Genomic DNA, 24628 nt, shown 5'->3' on the forward strand with positions numbered 1-24628 from the left:
AGTCTGGCCAGCAGAAATGCAAACACAAATTTAGATAAATACCGGTAGTCTGTGCATACCGTAGTCTTGAGTTGAAACAGCAGAATAAGTAAGACCCATCTGTAATGTATGAAGGTGTTTTTATGTGTTTTATTGCTGTATTTGTTATCTTTATATTATTATATTTTATGTTATGTCTGTTGATTTTGTTTTATTATTGGCTAATTTTGTATTGTCTCTAAGTTTCTTGATCTTTGTGGGTGGAGCCCTACGAGGTGGAGCCACCCTGACATCACCACTTTTGAGCTCCCCCTCTGGCTATTTAAGTTAGCCAAGAAGTGTTAGGAGTTGGAGATCATTTTGCAAATTGTGAAATTTCTGTAAGTATTGCTTTTTGTTTGATTTATTAGATTTTGTGAAAACCTTGTCTTGTCGTCTTGGATTCCACCTGAGGATTGTGTATTGGGACTTGTTTGCTTAGGATTGCTTTTTAGGCAACTCAGTTTTGTCTTTTTTGCCCAATTTTCTGTTTTTGCTAATAAATCTTTAATTTACAAAGATCCTTTGTTGCCTCTTTTGTTCATAATGGTTATCAACCATCTTGTGTGGATTTTGGTAGATTTGTAGACATTTCATATTGTGATGCCAGCTACCCATTTTTTGGGCCTACTCTGGTTGAAGGCTGTAGGTTGTATTTGAGGCCTTGCTGAATTAAGTTGAGCCTCTTCTGGGCAGGTTAGTGAGGATCTTGGTCTGTTTCTTGGCTTATTTTTGGAGGCCTGAGACTCATTCTGCATTTGTGAAATGTATGACTGACAGTCCTTGAGTCTGGTATCTAGAAACATGAACACTGAAGTGAAGGCGTTATATAATACTACAGTTTGTGGAACATGTTTCCATGTAGCAAAGAAATTAAAGCTTAGGGTCCTTATCATTTTCCATGATAATACAAAACTCCAAGAGCAAAATTAACCTCTAAGTCCAGAAAATGAAGCTGAAATATGACATTATTGGAATTGTGGAGAGTGATGTCACAGATAGGGCTGCAGTCTCATTGAGCCAAATTGAATTTAATTGATGGGGGTCTGGATTGATTTCAAACTTACAGAAAAACAATAAACAAAGCTAATTATGAAAAAGTGATGGGATTATTAGAGGTTGCATTATTTGCATTTCATTTTGGATAAAATTAACAAGCGTGGGAGAAGTTAGGGAGTGTTTAGTATGAGTTAATGTGGGACAAAACTTTAGAACACAATTCCACGTGGCAAACCAATATGTACAGCACAATTGTGAAGAAAGAAATTTGACTTGAAAAATACTAAATTTATCCTTAAGAAGGTCTGAAAATATACTAAGTATGTTATGAATTTTGATTTGATGTCTATAGCACTATTATGTTTAAAGTTTCTACAATACATCATACATTTTTCACATAATTTGATAATAATAGTCTAAATCCATGATATGGTGTCAGTACAGATTGCATTTTTAGGAAGGCCTTTAACACAGAAAAGTGTAGAAATTTACCAAATAATGGGCCCTTCAGTTGTGTAAGTTGCCTTGGACATAGGTGTCTAATAATAATAAAAAAAATCTCATAAAATTGGCATGTTGTAAATGTAATTAATCATTTACCTTCTTATTGGGGGAGTTGTTATGATACACAGTACTCCATTAACAAAGATTATAAAGTAATTTGCAAATGAAATATTAATATTCAAATGAATTAAACAGAAGGCACATGTGATTTACAGTTTTATTAAGAATTTGTAACCTGCTTATTAAACTTATGGTCACAGGATTTTGATTCCTCTCAAAGTAAGTAAAGTGTAAGGTAGGACAGGGACAGGTTGCTAGTCAGATGAATGGCACACTCACACCCACCCACACTCATTCACAGTGGGCCAATTTACAATCTCTAACTGACCTACAGTATACTCATATCTTTGCGATATGAGAAAAAACAGGAGCACTCTAAGAAACGATATGCAAATGCAATTTTTATATAGGATAGAGACTAAGTACGAGATTTAAACGCAGGACTGTGGAGCTATGAGGCAGCATTATTAAGCTTGTGCCATCCCGCTGCCAAGGATTACCACTTAACTAAAGCGCACTAAAACGTACAAATTATTAAAAGAGGTTTAAAACTAAAGTCACATTGTTGAGTATCCTTTCCATTTTTTTTATTGTGTAAAGTATTTTTGTTGTTATCTTCTTTAAAGATAATGATGTGAACAGCCCACCAATAAATGCCATGTCACCAATGTCACTAAGTTTTAAGAGGAATTATTGATTATATACAGTTCATAAAGGTGAATTAAATGAAACCATTTGCCTCCTACAAATTTGACAGCAAAAGAAAACAGAAAAAAAACTACAGCAGTTTAACTTATTCCATATTTAAAGTATTGTTAACCACTCAAGAATTGTAAAGGTTACTATTAACTTGCTTTTTGCTGGAGACAAGAACAACCACAGAAGCAGAAGATTGACACTCTCAGTCAAAAGGCCTGACTGACTCACCATAAGGCTGCTGGACTGAATGTGTTAAATAAATTTCATTCAAAAGCAGCAGTAACCTGTAATTCCAACAATACTGATGTGATTTCAGCCTTTTCTGTTCACTGTAATGGACAGTAATTGGATTGAATCCATCATCTAAATTATACCCTGATATAGAAAATCTTGAAGGCTATTTAGAACTGCTTCAAACAGAAATTTGAGGGAAGACATCAGGCTTCCAAAAACACACTGGAAATTCAATTGTTAGCTATTGATTTTAATATCCACTGAAGAAAATTATTATTACGGTATAATAATATAATTATTTTTACATATAAGATATATCTACTAACAATTTTTTTCAGTATTTTCCTAATTTCACTAATAACTCTGATAATTTCATTTCTACTTTTAACTCCGTCATGACCTGTTTTTTGCCTTACTTGTGACTCCATAGGTTTCCTCTTGGTGATCCAGATTGCTCTCACATCACATCCTTGAAATCTGTATGCTTGGTTTATTAGTAACTTTAAACTGGATCCGTTTGAATGAGTCTAGGCGTGGTTGTTAATGTGTCCTTTGAAAACTGATGTATGAGTGGGTCTTAAAAATGTTCGACTTCCTTAATTTCCACTTTTGAAATGGATTAAGAGATCGGTTCTTGCTTTCACACGTTCTAAAGCAGCTGTTTGTCAAAATAACTAACATCCATCCATCCATTTTCCAACCCGCTGAATCCGAACACAGGGTCACGGGGGTCTGCTGGAGCCAATCCCAACCAACACAGGGCACAAGGCAGGAACCAATCCCGGGCAGGGTGCCAACATGACTAACATTTCACCATTATATACTTGTAAATCACCTTTTAATTGTTTTATTTAGATGATTTTATAAACATTTCAGGTTCCATCATTATATGGAGTAGATTTAATGAAGCTCATCTGAATATATTCAGATTTTGAATTTTCTATCATTTATTTAAATAAGATATCAAATAGACAATGTACAAACATGTGCATAAACCATACATTTAACATGAAAATGTTGGAATGTTTGGATCAAAGAGTAAACTAAATTCTGATCCAAGAAATCCCTATTTTAGCTTTGGAGAAGAAAACAGAGTTGGCCATAGATTACTGAGTAGCAAAACACAGTTTACACCCACTGTTTCCAGACGGCACCCAATTTGGAATTGTAACCAAATATGCACGTTTTTTGCATATGCAGTTAAAGAGTGAAAGCACAGACTCCATACAAATAGGTGTTGAACTCAGGATGCTGGCTTCCAGGATCAGAACAAACTAATCTCCCATCATGTTGGCCCCTTTTATACTATTTCAAGGTGAAAATCTGGGGTATAAATTAATTATATATAAATTTCACTTCTAGTTTTGGTAAATAGATTAATCAAGTATAGCCTACTGGAAACTCCATACAATAAACCCAGAGAGAATGGTTTACCTTAAGTGCACTTATTTCACTTGGCACTGAGAGTCTGCCAGTGCAGCGGTGCAAACAGAACATATAATGAACTACCATTGTGGAAAAATCTGACATAGTCAAACATGCACTTATGGTATCCACCACATACATCCTATATGGTAGAATTCTTGGTTCAAACAGCAAAAGGGTATGGGTTGTGTTTTGTTAGGTTGTAGTAGCAGTACAACAGTGAGGAGTTCACTGCCAGTATGAAGTTTGCATGGGCTTTTCATTAGGCATTCTGGGTTTTTTCTATCTCACCCTATATATCTGCATCTTAGATTGATTAGCAGCTCTAAATTATCACCTAATCAGTGAGGGGGTGAGCACCTCCATCAGGACGGATTCCACCCTTGCACCCAACACTGCTAGGATAGACTGCAGCTCTCTATAACATTGAACTTGGCTTAATATACCGTAGATGGACAAACGAGTGTATGGATGCAGTTTTCCTTGTGATTGCTTTTTAATGCTTTTCAATGATTAACTTCCAGTAATTCATAATTATTTATATTGCTGGGAAGGCTGTTAATAATTTAGGGAATAAGGATGAGGATTAAGGTTTTATCATTGGTAATCTCACTAAAACAGTGAGACAGAGTCCAATCAACTATAAAATCAATAATACTCTGAACAGTTATGTTTCATATATGATCAATGTCAATACCCATTCCTACCCAATTTGGAGAGCTACATTATCATAGAACTCAATAGGAAGCACTCCCTTTTTTATACTGTACTCATTCATGCCAGATTCTGAAAAGTTTCTGCCCTTTCCTTGAAGAGAAAATGAGATTTTTTTTTCATTTCAGGTAAAATTAGACATCTTCTCCTACTGGCTAAATAAGGTTGACGTATAACTCTTGTAACGGGCAGCCAGGATTCTTACCCAGCTAGGACACCTCCATAAGGGAAGGACCATGGGAAGGAGCTTGCAATAACTCCCCTGGGATGACAGAGGGCAACCCCCCTGGCTTGCTACAGTGCCACAGAGCAGGGAAGCTCAACCCTGCTGTGGCCCGTGGCCCCCACCAGGGGGAGTATGGAGAACCGCTGAACCCTCCTCTGCAAGGCTGCTGTCACACCCAGAATTGCAGCCGGAAGAAGATCATGGAACAGCTGGAGCACCTCCTGGTGCTCTATAAAAGAGGACAACTGCCACAACTCAAAAAAGCCAGAGTCGGGAGATGGAGGACAAAGCTTGAGGAAGGAGTGGTGGCAGAAGAGACCAAGAGAGAAAGGAACTGTGTGCTGTGTGGTGATTTGAAACAGTAAATAAAGACTGTGTAGTGCTGGGACTTGTGCCTTTGTGTCTGGTGTGTCAGGTTAGATTTCACACTCTTCAAATTAAGTAAGATAAGATGATCATTTTCATGACATTATTTGGTATTTGGTATTGGGTTAATGTTGTCCTATTTGGTGTTTCTATAAATAATGGTATTAGAGGTTTATTAGTAATTGTAAATCCAAAATTATCTAACAAATATGCATTTTGTTCCCAATATGATCGGAGTGTAAGGCATTCCAGAAACATATGACCCAGTCACTCAGGCACATGATGATATCATTCAAAATTTGATTTTGTCCTGAATATATTTAGTCAATTAACTTTAAATAATTTCAGTTGGCAAAGGTGTATGATGTACAATGTGTAACTGTGTTATTCAATGTTTTCATAAAACAATGAAGAATGTATCTTTCAATAGCTGGACTCCATCCATTATCAGAAATTCTAAATGAAAGGTACCATTCCTAATGTTTCATTATATTATCTAGAGGTACACTCTTTTAAATAAGGTGAAAGAGTCTGGGAGTGCTGCTGGTATCTTTATCATCACTAGATAGTATGTTTTCAACCATAGATATTGATGGGAGATTAGGAAAGTTTGGTAAATACCTTTTCACAAAGCTTCAGTCTTGCACATATTAACTGAAGTTTGTTACTGGGAGATTATATTTGAAGTGTAATTGTTCAAAAAATGCATACATAGCTGAGCCACACCATTAATACCACTGACAGGTGAAGCGATCAACATTGATTATCTCATTACAATGGCACCTGTCAAGGGTGGGATATATTAGTCAGTAAGTGAAAAGTCAGTTCTTGAAGGTGATGTGTTGGAAGCAGGAAAAATAGGCAAACGTAAGAATCTGAGCCTCTTGACAAGGGCAAATTGTGATGGCTAGATGACTTGGTCAGTGCATGTCCAAAACAACAGGTCATATGGGGTATTCCCAGTATGCAGTGGTTAATTCCTATCAAAAATGATCCAAGGAAGTTGACAGGGTCATGGGCACCCAAGGCTCATAATTTGGCTGTGGAGTGAAGACTAGCCCATATGGTCCAATCCCACAGAAGAGCTACTGTAGCACAAATTGCTGAAAAACCTAATGCTTGCTATCAGACAGAAGTGCCAGAACCCACAGTGTATTGCAGTATCATGTATATGTATAGGCTGTATAGCTGAAGACTGGTCAAAGTGCCCAGGCTGACCTCTGTCCACTGCAGAAAGTGCCTACAATGGTGTCAGAACTGAACCCTGGAGCAATGGAAAAAGGAGACCTGGTCTGATGAATCATGTTTTCTTTTAGAGTATGTGGATGGCGCATTTTCCTGAGGAAAAAATAGCAGCAAAATGGACCATGGGAAGAAGGAAATCCAGTAGAGGCAGTGTGGTCCTCTGGGCAATGTTCTACTGAGAAACCTTGGGTCCTGGCATTCATGAGAATATTATTTTGACATTTACCACCTACCTAAAGATTGTTGCAGACCATGTACACCCATTCATGGCAGAAATATTCCTTGATGGCAGTAACTTCTTGCAGCAGTTTAATATGCACTGTCACACTGCAAAAATTGTTCAGGAATGGTTTGCGGAACATGACAAAGAGATCAAGGTGTTGACTTGGCCTATAGATTCCCTGGATTTCAATCTGATAGAGCATCTACAGCATGTGCTGGGAAAGCAGGTCTGATCCATGGACGTCCCACCTTGTGGACTGACGGGACTTAAATCATCTGCTGCTAATGTCTTGCTACCAGATACCACAGGGAACCTTCAGAGGTGCTTTGTAGTCTATGCCTCAATGATTCAAAGCTGTTTTGGCAAGAAGAAATGAACCTGCACAATATTAGGCAGGTGGTTTTGACTAATCAGTGTTCATACATATGCACACACACATTTTCTTAATTCCGTCAAAAGTTTTCTCTGTGCCAAGATAGAACAACTAGGAGTCAATATATTACAGATGTATGTGATACATTAAACAATCATAAAAGGACAATAAGTGACTACCTTAAAAGTTACAAGTCACAGTTTGTTCTTGAGGTATTACAGAAATGAGGATTTAAACTAAACTAAAGATTTCACCAAAATATTTTAGCTTTCATGTTCTGTTCTGCTCTGTAAGGATGCAAACTCTAGTTGGTTTTTATTCTTCCTTGGAAAAACAGTAGTTGGTGTCTGATTTGATGCTTTGGTAGTACAGTATATTATCTTCTCTAGCTTAATCAAGGCTAGCATTAAAGGAGCTAAGTATAGTGTTTTTAATAATACTACATCATTTTTCATTACAATTAGATGTGTATACAATTTTATAATATTCCTTACATATGTTACTTATTTCTTTCTAACTTTACTTACTCAGCGAACAGAGAAAAATGGTACTGTGACACTCAAGGCAAAGTGTAAGCCAGCGTTTTTCAACCTTTAAGTATTTGCGACCCGAGTTTTCATAACAGTTTTAATCGCGTCCCCCTAATGTTTTTTTGAAAGGAGTCCACTAATACCAATTTGTTCTTTTTTAATTAATGATATATCATAGATACATATTTTATTATACCTACTTAACTTTTATCAACATTTATCTAACTCTATATTTATTTTTCTAGTATCAGAATGTAGTTTAAGTTAATTTGTTTTGGTTTCAATAGATGTATTTTTCATATTTTTGATTCTTGTTTTCTTTTTTTCACATCTTCACACCCTCCCTTTTTGTTACTTTGCACCCCCCCCCCAGGGGGGCCCGTCCCACAGATTGAGAACCACTGGTGTAAGCAGAGGGCATATGCAGCGAGATTGAAAGAGAGCTTGCTGTTGTATAAGAAGCCTCCCCAAAGATATCAGCTGTTTTGATAGATGGATTAGTGGAGTTTTTCCCTTTAGCTCGGTATAGTTAGCAGCTGAGAGAGAGATAAACACCCTTGCTTTAAGTGTTTCCTACAGTATCCCAGTATTGTGTCGGAATAAATGTTAAAAAAATCTTCATTTGCTAGTATTAATGAGCCAATTTTTTTACATCAGTAGAGCTTCATATTTTGAGTTCCAAAATGATAAAATGGTCAGAAATAGAATGTTATCTTAATTGCAAAATTGGCAAAGGAAAATAGATTTTCATCATTTTAAAAACAGTTCATTAGTGAGTACCTCTGGTGCATGGGCAAAAAAAAAATTGTCTCAAATGAGGGTAGAGGAACCTCTTTGGGTCTAACAAATTGTGATCATTGGCAAAATATAAAATTATCAAGCAAGAAGTTTTAGATATTGTAGTGAAGGGTGCCAATTAGCTAATTAGTTATTTGCAGCAGGATTAAGGCATAATTAAATTCTATTGCCATTATACCTTTTTTAAGAACTCATATTGGGAAACAATGAGAGTATATTGACTACAAAAGTTTTATTACATATATATTAGCAAATATTACTTGTACTTAATTCAGTTTCCAAACCATCAGAACACAGCAGCCTTCTGAATGTGATATTGTTGAGTAGCTGTAAAAGAAACTGCCTTATGAGTCAAACTTCCCACTCATTTGCTCTTTCTACCACACTTAAAGTGGAAGACCTGGCCCACCCACTCTCTTTTATCCCTGATTGATCCTTACTATTTACATTAAATGAGTTTCCTGCAAGAATAGTACTTCTGACTTCAAAGAGCTCAGATATGATGGCACTTTTTGCTTTTAATTTCATGAATGAAAAGCTTAAAAAATTAATGACAGAACAAAATTATATGGTTTTTATGTTTTTAAGTTTTCAACTAATTAAAATTCTACATTTTGTCCTCCCACCTTCAACTGCTGAACACTGCCACTACTAGTGCTTCAAAATGACAATATTAAATAGAATTAGGTAAATGTTACTTGCTTCCTTTCCCTTTACTCTCTGATGAAGATCAATGTTCATCCATGTTATTCAATTCAAGTCAATTCAATTCTTTATTGTCATGTGTACAAGTACAAGTACCATGTACAATGAAATTTTTGCTTGCATGTACCCCCGCAGACAGTGAATATAGACAAAAAAAAAAAAAAAACACATACAATAAATAAATGAATATAAATAAGTAAATAAATAAAACTAGAATCCTAGGAATAAAGAATTTATGGAATTTCTCAGAACATCATTACAAACATTGTACTCTACCACCATATTCTGTGATGAAATTTGTACTGTATCTGAACATGAAACATTAATAAAAGAAATAGAAACTAGTTTGTATCAAATAAACAACACAATTGGATAAGAATATCAAATCTCTCCACTGAAGCGCTTATGTCCACTAGCAACCCTATGGTCTAATAAAATAGCTTCTTAGAATTCCAGGATTGAAAGCACCCATGTCACAGCAGCATATACAGTGTTCCTTTTTTGGTTTATATTTTATTATTTTTGATAGTTGTTTCTTTTGCCACTCTGTAAGTTTATTTTTTAACATGCATTGCCTGTTTGATAATGTGTTTATATGGGTACTGCCATGTTCTGTTTTGTCACACTAGCAAATGACTTAGACAGTAGGTTGACTTTTCTTTTCCTTGACTGAGCATCTTACTAGCACAACTGAATGGATGAGCAGTAATTTCCTTAAACTAAAAGAAGAAAAATCAGTTATTTGTTGCAGTAAGAAAGTGAGGGTGTTAGGGAAAAATCTTGATCATCTAACCTCGAAAACAAAGCCAGAACGGAAGAATCTAGCTTTCAATATGGATTCTGAGCTAAAGTTTAACCGTGTTTGGAAAAATAACACAACTTTGATCTTTTGAATTGTTGCAAAATGCAGAAATGCACTCTTAACAGGACTTCCAAGAAAAGATATAAATCACTTGTATCATACTATATCTCCACTGGTTTCAGATTTGCTGTAGAGACAACAAACTAGAAAAAAGAAAGAATGAATGAGAAGTAAGTAACCAAGATGCTTCTCAATTCTGTGCCATGTTCCAAGTGTGCATAACATGAGTTGATTAAGCTCGATTAACTCCATCTACAGCTTCCAGACAATAATATATTATTTTCCGTTAGGTTAGGTGGACTTTATTATCCTAGAGGGAAATTTGTTTGCAGCAGGAAAGTACAAAAACATAAGGCATTGTTACACAGGTCCAATAAAACAAATAAAGATGCAATAAATGACAAGAGTTATGATATGTACACACACTCAAGATTAGCACTAAGAAGAATAATTACCTTCAACAGTACACAAAGTAATCATTTTGAACCTAGCATTTAGCAGCATCCCTACAGGTAACAGAATTCAAAATGAATATAGGACCTGGAATAAAAGAGTTCTTCAATCTGTTGCTCTTTACCCTTGGAAACTTAAATCTACAGCCTGATGGCAACAGCTTAAATTTAGGACAAAAGAGGATGGCTACTGTGTGACAGAATTGTTGGCCTGCTTGCTAATGTGTTTGTAATACAGTTCAGTAACAGTGGTCTTCAATGAACCAATAATTTTATTGCTAATTTTTACAATGTTGTTAAGATATTTTATATTCTTAAAGCTGATGTTGCCAAACCAACATATAAAAGCAAATGAAACAACAGATTCAATTAAGGACTTATAATACAGTGTATTATGATTTTTTCTGCTTTAAAATAGTTGAGTTTCCCAAGCAACAAAAGCCACATCTGCCCATTCTTACAAATTTGTTCTGTGTTAAGATCAAAGCTAATCTTTAGTCTGTTATCAATGTCCCCAGATATTTGTAGTGGTCTACTATGTCCACTGCCTCTCTTTTAATTAAAGTTGTGGCAGTGGAAGGGGGGCTCACATGAGATCTACAGCCATATCCTTTGTCTTGGAGATATTAAGCTGTAAAAATGAACAATCACGCCATTGAACAAACTCATCAACAACAGGTCCAGGGCTGTACTCCTTATCTTGTAAACAACTCACAATGACAGAGTTCTCTGCAGATTTGAGGATATGTCTATCCTTGTGTGAACTCCAGCAGTCATTTGTATATAAGTTAAACAAAACAGGTGATAAACAGCAACCTTGGGTAGTACCAATAGATAGATAGATAGATAGATAGATAGATAGATAGATAGATAGATAGATAGATACTTTATTAATCCCGATGGGAAATTCACATTCTTCAGCAGCAGCATACTGATACAATAAATAATATTAAATTAAAGAATGATAATAATACAGGTGAAAAAAACAGACAATAACTATGTATAATGATATACATGGACTACTCATTAAAATAGCCATTAACACTCACTCTTTGTGTTCTATTTGCTATAAATTACAGAATCTACCTCACCAAGTTAGGGTCCAAACAGAATTGATCGATCAATTTGTCAACTAAAATGTGGAACTGGATTGTATTAAAAGCAGACGAGAAATCTATAAACAGCAATATAGATGTGTGTTTTTTTATCCTTCCAAGCGCTCTTGCACAGTAAATTCAGTAAACTCAGGACCCAGTCAAAAGATTAAATACAGTTATTTAAATATATTCACTTTTTAAAATGTATCTATGGAAAAATATGTCCAGTCTTCCATTAAATGTTTCCAGTGACTCCAAGCCATCTCTTTTTCTGTCTCACTTTCATGGACCTGCCATTTTTTTGGTCTGAGTCTTTGCTTCTCATGTGACTGTCTGCTCACGGTGAAAAGAAGAAAACAAAGACTCAAACAGCTTAATGCAGTTTACCCTATTTAGGCATGTAATTATTTTAATACTTCAGTTATGTCCATTCTTTTCCCCAAACTATTCAGACTTAATTTTTAAGCTGCTCATTAGACTTTTGTTCAGGTATTAACCTTGCTGCTCTTCTCAGATCTTTTCAATAAAAAGCATTTTTGTAATGAAAGACAATGTACTATCAGGTTTGCGAACAGAACACAAAATAGCAACAATGCATAGCATTTTTAACATCTATACCCTCCACTATTTCAGCAGATTTGACATGTCACTAAATCATTGGCAAGTAGAAAACAGTTTGTCTGTGAAGGGTCATAGTTCTGACAGTAAACCTACTCTAAATTGCAGTGACAAGCATTAAAATCAGTATTTCTTTTGTCACATAAGATTGATAGACTGGCATTATGATTTTGAGTGATGATTTTCTGGTTGGAATTGCACATACTGTAGGTAGTATTTGAAGTGAAAAATTGCAACTTGTCTAGATAATAAAACTACAAATTTATTGGGGTAACTGATCTGCATTCCAGTGGGGTTAAACCTTTTAGTAGAATATTTTGTGGTTTGCAGTCTGGCAGGTGTTAACTTGATAGGTACTCATTTTAAGCAACCCTAGATTACAACTAATTGCATAATATCACTTAATTTGGAGGCCTTTTAGATTATACTGTACATGATCGACAGAATGATTTCTTGATGGGGTGACCTGGCATATGAGTTTGTAGACAAAGTTCATATCATACCCTACCATTCTCAAATCCTGTTAATCTAGTACAAGGTCAAGGCAGTAGGAAATCTATCCCAGAAGCACTTGGGGTAAGGCAGACACCAATCTGGGACAGGGTGCCAGTCTATTGTATAGCCAACACCCACACATACACACTCATATGGGACCAATTTAGATGTGTTAATTAACACACAAGTCTAAGGTATGTGGGAAAAACACAATGGAATCTGGAGAAAATCCCACACTACACAGTGAAAATGTGGTCCAGGCTGAGATCTGAACACAAGACTCTGGAACTGTAAAGCAACAGTGCTAAATTTTTATCAAATTTCTTTTTCATACAACAGTGTGGCTGAACAGGTAGTATTGCCACCTTACAGATTATGACTTTGTTTTGATTACTAGCTGAGGTTTCAGCTTGATTGAGGTTCCATGTTCTTCCATTGGTAATTTGTGTTTCTCCTCGAAGACTCTCATTTCCTTCCAGCACTTCAGCTGATGTGAATATGTACAGTAAGATTGTAACCTGGAAGACAGCACCTACGTGTTTAGGCTGATATATACTTCTGCATCGAGCTTGTGCTGTAGGTAACTTTGTAGTCCGAGTTGTCTATGGCGTATCTGGGGCATAGCCTGACATGCACCTCCTCAAAAATTTAACTACACGTGACGTCAATGTGAATTCTGTGCAGGCCTCTATGACTCTACGATTGAGTAGTTTGGTAACTACGTATTTCCTGAAATGCATTTCTGTTTGTCATTCGATTTGGAAGTCAGCAAAACTTATTAAAAATGTGGAATAATGTGAGGAACAAATACATTCACCTATGGAAGAAAATGCATAGCAAGTGGAGAGATGATCCTGGAGGGCAAAAACTACCTACATATTAATGGATCGTTTGCTTTTATTGTGTGCTATAAACACCACTAGCTAACATTCAGGCATGGTCCTGTGGCCTGACACAGAAATATAAGCTACTTTTGACAGTATAGTTGACAAAGAAATATAAATCAGCCTTTAAAGTTCAGACCAGCAGAAGAGATTTTCTTATAGAAATTAAATGCAATATCCTAGTTGTCTGAATGCAATCCTGTAGCAATAACATAAAAACATACTTTTTTGCACTACGCATTTCTGATTTTATTACATTATACATATTGCTTTACAATAAATACTTTCTTAATTTTTTTATTAATATTTACTGTTCCTTTTTTGCTATATGGTTAACTGAAATAATCAGCACAAATAAGAATTTCACAGCAGTGGTTATATACAAAAAATAATATGAAATTTAATTCAGATTTCTTTTTTATAACACTTTGTCAAGTGCGGGCACAAAGTGCTGTGTCAAGTTCTCAGTTAAAATATAAATACAAACTTTACAAATTACTAATTACATAATGAGAGCACATAAAGATACATATTCCTTTAACAAAAATGGAATCCAACAATATCTGTTCTTTAATTATAGTAACTATTGAATTATGGCTAGTTGACATTACAGTAGTCAATTCTGCTATACACAGCATTTAGTACTGGGATTTCATAGGAAGAAAGAAATTTCCTTAGTTATGTGAAGCATCTAACCTGAGAAAACTATAACTGCACAAACTTGAGAGTTTAGTTGGTGAAAATCCAAGTGTTGATGTATGATTTGACTTAGTGGCACTGTTCATTTTTATGTAAGAGTTTCAGATGATGCTTTAAGCTGGGTCCCATAGGTTTGTGGTGAATGATTGAAAAGTTGTAATTTAAAACACGTTTTGTTTGAACCTTTTCTTTGTAATCAATGAGTCTTTCTCCTTGAGCATTGTCTTTTCTAAATAGTTATTAACATAGTGGGTATGAATGTTACATAAAAACTGACAGGATATCTTGAACATCTGCTTTAAAATGCCTTTGGAAAGTAAACTTTTAAAGAACCCTATTACCTACCACCTGTATTCCTACTGAGTATTGTCATGCTGGCTCTTTCTAGAGATCAAAGTGACCAAACTGGGCACAAACTGAAGTAGCCAGGACATTGTGACAGCTCCAGAAGAGGACAAGAGCACTGTTGAAGGCTAACAGCCCTTTTCTAGTTGTGTCTCCCCAGAAAGTAAGTAAGGCTTTGCAACTTATTGTATAAGAGGCTTAGATCTGCTTTAGCTTATTTATGCTTTTGCCAGTGTACCAATTTTAAACCAAAGTAGCACTCATATCAGAGTGCATGAGTAATGCTTTCTAATTCAGTAATGTGATGGTGAATTTTATGTTTTAACATCATCTTTTTTAATCTTCTGTTCCATTAGACTCGTGGAAAGGATTGCCAAACTGAATTTCACCTTAAACCAGTGTCTCAGAGGGGGCTGAGTGGTCTCATGCTCTGGTACCCCTACAGGATTTATTTTTTTTCTCCAGCCATCTGGAGTTTTTTTTTTGTTTTTTCTGTCCTCCCTGGCCATCGGACCTTACTCTTATTTTATGTTAATTAGTGTTATCTTATTTTAATTCTTACTTTGTCTTTTTTTCTCTTTTTTTCATCATGTAAAGCACTTTGAGCTACATGATTTGTATTAAAATGTGCTATATAAATAAATGTTGTTGTCTCTCAACATATTTGTCCTTGTAATCCTGTTTTGACTATTTTTGTTCAGTGATGCCCTTTTATTTGCAGTAATATTAATTTAAACAAGCCAAAATTTTCCCCTGAATGGTACATGTTAATAAATAACAGTAAATGCATATTCAGCATTTGAATACAGTGTATATAATAATTGAAATACGCATAGTAATTATCCAAAAACCAGTAACAGCACACTGCATGATAATGTGCAGTGAATACACTTGACTTGAACATTGATAATTTTCATACTCTTACACTGTACATTTAGCATTCGTTTGCTCAGAGGTTGATGCGCTTGCTGCTTCCTGAGTAGCTCTTCTTTTCTCCACCCTAGTGGCCCAATTCTTCTCTTTTTTCTCTATTCGCGTTAAAACTGATTAAGTTCAGTGTTTGTGTTGCAATTACTTAGTATGTTTTCTTTAATTTTTCACTTAAGATGGCACTTAAGTTTTAAATCTGCCTCAAGAATGATTTAAGATACAATATGAAGAGGTAGGGGAAGTGATGGCGAAAGTGGTAGGAATGAGAATGGCGCCCGCACACATGCGCCACACAGCCGCCCTGCTGGCCACTGCCGGCCACTGCCGAGAGTTGATTCTACAATAAAATAAAATAAAAATAATAAGAGGAATAACTTTGGAGGTCAATCATCACCCCGAAAGCAGATAGTAGATGTCATGTAGTATATGTGTACCAAATTTCAGGTCAATAGGTGAAATGGTTTGCAAGCTACAGATGATTTAAAATCCTGGACAGACAGACGAACAGCCACAGTAGCGAATTATGTATGAAGATATCTTTTTAATAGGTAACATGTTCTTGTCTAATTTTCAGAAGTAACTAGTGAAGTTAGTGCAGACAGGTATGTGCTTCAGTTTGCTGGCAGCGTCCAATTTTATATCTGACAATTTAATATGCAATGAGATGATGCTTCAAGTGCCTGTTAGCTTATTGTACAAACTCGCTAGGATGTTTTTTTCTGAAGCTTCAAGCAGAAGCATTGCCAGTTTTAGGGCTTAGCCTCCTCCAGATAATGGCATTAGTATGAAAAGTGGGGGGTAGAATCCACCATGGAGCTTTTCTGCAGTAGTCCATGTATATCAGAATGCACAACTGGAGGAAGTGGAGGCTGGTCTTACAAGGATCAGGGTCTGGACGCCTGAGAATAGGAGCTAAAGTCCCGGAACATCCACCACTGATGCCATTGGCCTCAAGATTTTCATTTCTTTATTCAAAAAAGTCAAATGATTTACTTTTGCAAGCAGCATGTTTTGTTTTCAAGTGTCTTTATACAACCTCAATTTCCCAAAACGTCAGAACAGTATAATAAATGCTAATAAAAACAAAAAAGAGTAATTTGTAAATTCTATTCCTCCTGTAATTTATTGATAATACTGCAAAACATATTATTTGGTGTTTTACCTTGTGAATTTATTTGTTTTTTTTGAAAATACAGTATATATTCTGGTCAGATCTGGTGATAGTACCACTCTCCAAAAAAGCTGGACCAGCTGTTTGAGCACTGAACATTGAAGTTGCTTAAATTTAATAAGCAGAATCCCCCAGTTCATCCCAGGTTTTTAGCTGCACCATTTTACAAGGTCTTGTTGCCGTATTTTACGCTTCATAATGTGCCACACAGGTCAGAACTGCAGGCAGGGCAATCTCATACTCACAGTCTCTGCTTATGCAACCATGCCTTTGTAATCTTGACTAAAGGTGGTTTGATGTTGTCCTACAGGAAGATGCAGGAGCATTTCTGGAAAAGATGGCATCTAGATGGCAGAATATGTTGCTCCTAAATTGTACATATCTTTCTTGATTAATGGTGTCCTCACAGATGCCTTGGGCATTGACAAACCTCCCTGCAATACCAGATGCTGGCTTTTGGAACTGAACCTGATAACAGCTTAGATGGTTCTTTTCCTCTTTGGCCCAGAGAACACAACAGCTGTGTTTTCTCAGAAATTATTTGAAATGTTACTTTTCAGACTACAAAACACTTTTCCACTGTCCTACTGCCCATCTTAAATGAGCGGGTGGAGGGGGCAGTCCGCCCCGGGCGGCACATTTTTGGTGGCGGGATTATTGGCCAAAAGGCTCAGAACACTTCACGTGTAAGCAGCAGGGTTCGGAAAAATATCACTCATGAATGAAAATAGCACTCATGAATGCTTCAAAAATCATTTTCAGACGGTCCTTCTGTGAAATTTATGAGGCAATAACAAAAATAAACAGAAACATTACACCAATAATAATTTCAAGGAAGATAAACAACTAATTCACAATGTATAATTTTGCTTCGTTATCAATCCAAATACGTTCTTGCTCATCCCCACCTATCACTTGTACACCACACCGGTTCTGGTTTTCGCAGCGTAATTATATTAAACTAATAATCAGAACACAGCTTATCAGTGCATCTGTACTATATTCTTGTCTAGTCGATGCTTATAAATAATTATATGTGAAAAAAATATTGCTGTTTCTCTATATATAAATAAATCTATGAAAAATGTATCTTAATTTTTCTCAATACGTCATTTTAATTTTCTATTTAAATAAGTTAACATATTCAGATACGTTGGAGGGCGGTAAATTGAACCCCCGCCCCAAGTGGCACGAACTCGAGCTACGCCACTGTGTTGATGCACCAGGATTTGTCTAGATTTCCTTTAATCTTTTAATTATTTTTCACTATAGATGATGAAATGCCCAAATTGTCTTTGGGGAATGTTGTTCTCAAAGTTATTTACTGACACATCTGTTGGCAAGCTGGTGAGCCTTGACCCATTTGTGCTTTTAAAGGACAAGGCCTTTTTGGAGGCCCAATATATACTAGAACATAATTGTCTCACCTACTTCACATTACCTTGTTATTTCAACCATTTCAAAAATAATGTCACAACTACCCCGTCCCAACTTTTTTGGAACATGCCACAGGCATCAATTTCAGAATAAACGTATATCTTCAAAAACAATGTAGTTAATTAAGTAAAACATGAAATACCTTTTTTGCTTGACTTCCCACTACATTCATAATGGCTAACATGGTATAACACCCTAGTACTACTGTTTATGTTTTAAGACAAGTCAAAGGAAATTTACAAATCGCTCCTTTTTGCTTTAATTAGCACAGTACCGCCGCTCCCTATACGCAGAGTACGCAGTCTGCGTAGGGCACCAACTCCCAGGGGGGCACCATCCCAGCTGCTCAAAAAAATCGTTTTTATATATTATAATAATAAATTAATATTAATAATATACATATACAAATAAACAAAAATATAAACGTATAGATTGCATTTTACGGTGAACGCAGAGTAGGCTAAGCACATGTGATGACGTGCGCGCCCTCACCTCTGTTACAGCTGCCTAACTAATATTTGGGGGAGGGGGCACAAAAGTAAATTTCTGCTTTGGGCACCCATTTGGCCAGCAGCGGCCCTGAATTAGCACTTTCCATACTGCCCAACTTTTCTGGAATTAGGGTTGTAGCTGAAGGCTTCATGGTTTTGTTTTGTAGAACACACTTCAGATAATGTACAATAGCAAATCTATAACTCAGAAAATCTGGGTTGTACTGTATTTTCATTTTCCATTTCTGTTTGGGTCAGGGTTTTGGAATGAATCATGTGAGGTTGATACAGAATTGAAAGAGTTTAGAGTAAGTGATACAATATGGCATTTGAAGAACTTGTCCATGTTTGTTTGATTTTGTAATGAATTGTGTAGTGTATAACAGGTTGTAATCTGCTTATAAATGGACTGATATCAGTCAATTCAATTCCCCTCAATTCAACAGGTGCAAAATGTTTATTTGACACAGTGCTGAACTATAATCTGCAATCAGTAGCCTTCTAAAAAACATTAAAGAAATGACTGATTTAATATTTTTAAAACTGAAGCTGACAATGATTCTTGGCCGGGCAACCAGCAACCCACATTTGGGTCCCAACCCATGGGTTGAGTAACACCGGCCTAGATCATTTAGGTCTTTGTAAGCGATTGAAATTAAATGGAAGCCAGTGCAGCGGTGCTAACACCAGTGTTAGTCCAACTAAAGCAGTTGTCACCTTTGTATTATCTAAGGAATGCACAGTTTTGGCTGATTCAAAAAATATAGTGCCACAGTTTTTTTTTTAAAGTATCAGTCACTTAAAATGTTCTGGCTAGTTGAAGCATAAACTTAAGCTAACCATGGAGTGTGCCCCATGAAATGTTGGTATTCCATCAAGGGTTCATTTCTACTTTATGTCTACATGTCAACCTGTATTAACTTGAATATATGAGTTCAGAAAATCAATGGATGGATGAATGACATCATACATTAATGTTTTAGAATCCTAGAACTGAATCATTAATACTCTTAAAAAATAATGTATGTAACAACTGAGCTCTGATTCTGTGTTACAGATTTAATTACAGAGAGAGTTTTTTCTTTAATGTTAAAAGATATTTTTATTTTACTGGGGTTTTGTTGATGAAATGTGGAAACTGAATTGCTGGGTCTCATATACAGTGTGTGAAGTTACTGAATGCTTTTTTTTTAGCGCAGGCACTTGTTCAATAAAGTTGGGACATGGACAGCTCAATTTTCACTTAATTATCACAATCTGCCATTTACAGCCGCTTACTGTGGCTGCTATTGTCCAGAACGGGATGTCATTTCAGTTTCAGTGAGTATGGTTACAATTTAATGTTTGACTTGAGTTGAATGTAGTTTCACTCCCAACAGTGACTAAAATAAAAACATCACAAGCTTTAAAGATAAAGAGAAAGAGTATGTGCTTGAGGCAGACAGCATTTTTTGTCAGTTTTTATTACAGTGTATCTGCTGTCTGTGGTCAGCCTAGAGGCTCTGGTGTTTGTGTTTCAATCGCCTAGCTTATGCATGTGTCCTCAGTGTACAGGGTGTTACTTCCTGCATTGTTTTGTTTCTTTCTCTATCTTCTGCCTCTATGATCTCCTGCTGCTCCAGGCTCCTGTATTGCCGGTGGATGCCTGCTGGGTCGTGTTCTGGCTGTTAATGATGATGAGGTTAAGGAAGAGGGAAATGAAATGTTAAAATGTACATAATTAAATGGCAGAAAGGAATGTTCCTTCAATTATATCAGTTAAATTCTGATTAAAGGACAGCTTAACGCTGCTCTCTCACTGTTGTAGGGTTCTGCGTGTGAATGAGTGTTTCTTACAATGGACTGATGTTGCTGTCCTCAATGCCACAACCCTACTGTAGTGTTAATTTAAACATTAGTGATTTACTCAAGATTGTAATGGTATTACAAATGTTTCAATAAATGACCCGATCATTAACTCTGTCATTAAAGCATAGTACAGTACAGCACAGGTATGAAGGAAGTTAATAATCCATAGCATCAATTGACCATAAGAAAAGAATTGGCAAGAACAGGCTATTCAGTCCAATATTACTCAGCTATCTTTTGCAATGTATCAGGTGAAGATTTGAAGGTCCCCAATTAATATCCTATTCTGCTTTACTGATTGCTCCATTTTTCTATGGTTATTTTTTGAAGAAGTACTTCCTGAAATCTGCAGAAAATTTTAACTTACATTTACAGTACATTTGCATTTATTTGCTTACCAGTTGCTGTTATCCAAAGCGACTTACAAAAAAAGTCAACATAATAGAGTAAGTAGTCTGGAGCATTGCTTTTGAACAAGTATTACAGGTCAAGGTTACAAAATTGATCATCACGAGTGAAGAGATCAAAAGAACGTAGGCTAGATACACTTCCTTAGATACTAGAGTCTGTCAAAGCCAATATTAATTAGACAGAAATTTACAGAACAAGAGAGTCTTCAAACACTTCTTAAACACATTGAGAAAATCAACAGTCTGAACAGAGGTTGGTAGCTCATTCCAGCAGCTATGAGCTACACATTTAAACAGTCGGGATTGAGATTTGATGTCACGCAGTGGAGGCATCACTAGATGCCATTCATCAGCACACCTGAGTGGGAAAGAAGAAGCATAGTTCCTCACAAGATGTGTCTTTGTATATACAGCGGGGAAAATAAGCATTGAATGTGTCAACGTATTTCTCAGTAAATACTGTATATTTCTAATGGGGCTATTGATATGAAATTTTCACCAGATGTTGGTAACAACCCAAAAAATCGACACATTCAAAGAAATCAAAACAAATAAGTCTATAAATTATGTGTAATAAAGTGGAATGACACAGGGAATAAGTATTCAACACACTTACTGAAATTTATTTATTACTTAGTAGTAAAGTATTTGTTGGTAAAGACAGCTTTAATATGCCTCATGTATGCATAAACTAGTCGCACGCATTGCTCAGGTGTGATTTTGGCCCATTCTTCCACACAAACTGTCTTCAAATCTTGAAGGTTCCGGGGGCTTCTATTATGAACTCTGATCTTCAGTTCTTTCCATAGATTTTCAATTGGATTCAAGTCGGGTGATTGACTGGCCCACTATTTTCAGCAAAATACATCCCTAACTGCAATTTGACATTTTAAATACCCTTTTAACTGTCTCTCTCATGTGCTCCAGTTAGCTGTGGGGTTGAGTCTTCTATGTATTATATAGCTGATCTTCTGTGATTATTTTTGTAATTCATTACTCATCCACTTTTAAATTTCTGTTGCTTCTAATTTTGAGATTAACTTGATTTTTAGAAGTTTACATTTAAATATAACCCATTGCTGTTCATCTGTTTCCACCAAAACAGTTTATTTTTTTAAAATTGTATCTTATTTACTCAACATATGGCTTATTACATATAATAATTTAAAATTTTTGTATAAATACTTTATTAAAACTTGAAACTTAATATATCATAATATCCTATTGTATCTGCTCCTTATAATAACTGAATTCTTTCTTGATTTCTACAGAATGATAAGTCCAGATAGGCTAAAACACTTCTTGATGCTTAACATATTGGTTAAAGACGTTGACTTATTTATTTAATCACTGGATTCCTGTTTCTGTGCTATACTTTTTTTGGATTATCCTTGTATGTATTTGGATGGTTGATTGTATCATCTTCTGCTATATATACTTGTTTTGTTATTATTAAATGTTATACACTCACCAACAAAATTATCAGGAACACTGTACTTAAATTAGGTAAGGCTTCCTTTTGCTCTCAAAAAAGCTTGATTTGTTCATGGAATGGATTCCACAAGATGTAGGAAACATTCCTTTGAGATTCAGCTCTAGGTTGGCGTGATTGCATCTCACAGTTTTGGTGGATTTGTCAGCTGCACATTCAGATAGATAGATAGATAGATAGATAGATAGATAGATAGATAGATAGATAGATAGATAGATAGATAGATAGATACTTTAACATGCTGTAAATCTCACATTCTACCACTTCCCAAAGGTGTTCTAGTGGATTCAGATCTGGTGACAGGGATGGCCACTGAAGAACACTGAAATCATGTCATGTTGATGAAACAGTTTGAGATGACTTTTGCTTTGTGACATGGTGCTTTTTCATGCTTAAAGCAGCCATTAGAATAAATTGTGGCCATGAAGGGGCTGACACATGATTGGCTAATTAGATAATTGCATAGATAAGCAGGTGAATTGACAGATGTTTCTAATAATTTTCACCATAACTGTATTTTGACACATCATCGTTAATAGTTCATGAGTGTTGGTTTATTATTTTCAGATATGTGTGGTATTTGATATTAAAGGAACTTTTTTATAAAGTAATTGTTTGATAAAAGTTTCTTCTCACTTCTCTCAAAGTAGTGCAATGCCAATGTGTTAGGCAGAATGATTGTGTATACAGTATGTACTGGATGAGGAAATCTGACATCATGGGTGGATGAATATTAGTTTGAATATTAGTTTCTAGGTAAGAGAAAGGTTAGATGACACGCATTTTCTATAAATATAGTTTTTTAGTTGTTTACTAGTCATGGATGCTCTGTTCAAACAATTTAATATTTTGATCATGGAGAATTCAAAAGCTATTATATAATGATATGCAATATTAGTTGTTTAGATTATCATGTTTTGTTTAGCTAAGATATATAATAATAAATATCAATGTCAATTTAGGAATGAAATAATTGTTAAGGAATTTTACAGATGTTCGATTGTTTGCTGCTATCCATCAATGCCACTACTTGTTCCCAATGATATTTTCTCTGCCCAATCCCCTATTCTTTAACTGACTGAATATACAGACAGTAGTTGAGCTAATGTCTTTCCTCAGTGAGCAGTAGCCCCCCTTCTCCTCATTTACATTAATCTCTTGCAAGGTTTTCCATTTGCAGGGAAGGCAGGCTTTCTGAGTTTTTAATTCATTATCTAGCCCTAGATGACCTTTGGAAACAGTTTTAGATAAGAAGGCCCACTAACACCAGCCTCACCTAATTCCACCTGAATAAAAGACTTGTCTAGAAGCCACTTAAGACTGCAACCTGACATTCCCCAATTTCAATGACATTTGAATTTTTCAACCTTTTCAAAATACACTCACGCGTTAAAAAAAGAGCTGGTTAATTGAATGTTCTTCTTTAACCGTTTCTAGTGATGCTTGGTGGATTTTCTAGTTTTACTGAAAGAATGCACAGGTATACTTAAAACAACTTATAAACTAAGAAAATACTGGGCAATGTCTAATCCTTTAAATTCCATGAAATTAACTTGAATTGTCCTCACCATTCATGATATGTAATACAGCAAACAGCTATTGCAGATTGGTTAACCTGATTCCTGTTTATTTAAAAAAAGTGAATTTTCATGAGAAACCTCAAAATACTATACACTATTAGCAAAAACAAAAAATGTTATAACACAAAATGACATGTGACAAAACCACAGAAATAATGTTAAAAACAAAAAGGATGCAACATGTACACTGAATTCAACATGTCAATATGTACAGTGCTTTTGAAAATTTTCCTGTGTTATGGTAGAATTATAGCACTGAATGGGTTCAAGTCTTCAAGATAAATCAAAGATTAGATACCAAGCACCTGAGTGAACAAATGTCACATTTTTTATTTTTCATCTAGTTTAATTTATCTAATTCATAAAATTATCTAACACTGATCAGCATTGCGTGCAAAAGTAATAACCCCGCTCACTTAAGTCTGTGAAGTCAAAAGAAATAATTAAGGTCATGTAAGAATGTTAGGGGTCACTGTCACCCCATTAAACCCAACAGACAGACTTAGACACAGGTTAAAAGCACTCAGAAGTATTTTTAATTCTTCCTCTTTCTAAGCCGTGCCTCCAAGGCACCCCAGCCACAATAAAACTGGCAATACAATATAATAAATAAACACAATAATTCTCTCTTCCACCTCCCAGCAAGCTCTGTCACACTCCATCTGACTCCGGTCCCCATGCTGGGTCTCCACCAGTCC

Source organism: Erpetoichthys calabaricus, chromosome 6 (assembly GCF_900747795.2).
Source record: "Erpetoichthys calabaricus chromosome 6, fErpCal1.3, whole genome shotgun sequence".
NCBI classification, from domain to species: domain Eukaryota; kingdom Metazoa; phylum Chordata; class Cladistia; order Polypteriformes; family Polypteridae; genus Erpetoichthys; species Erpetoichthys calabaricus.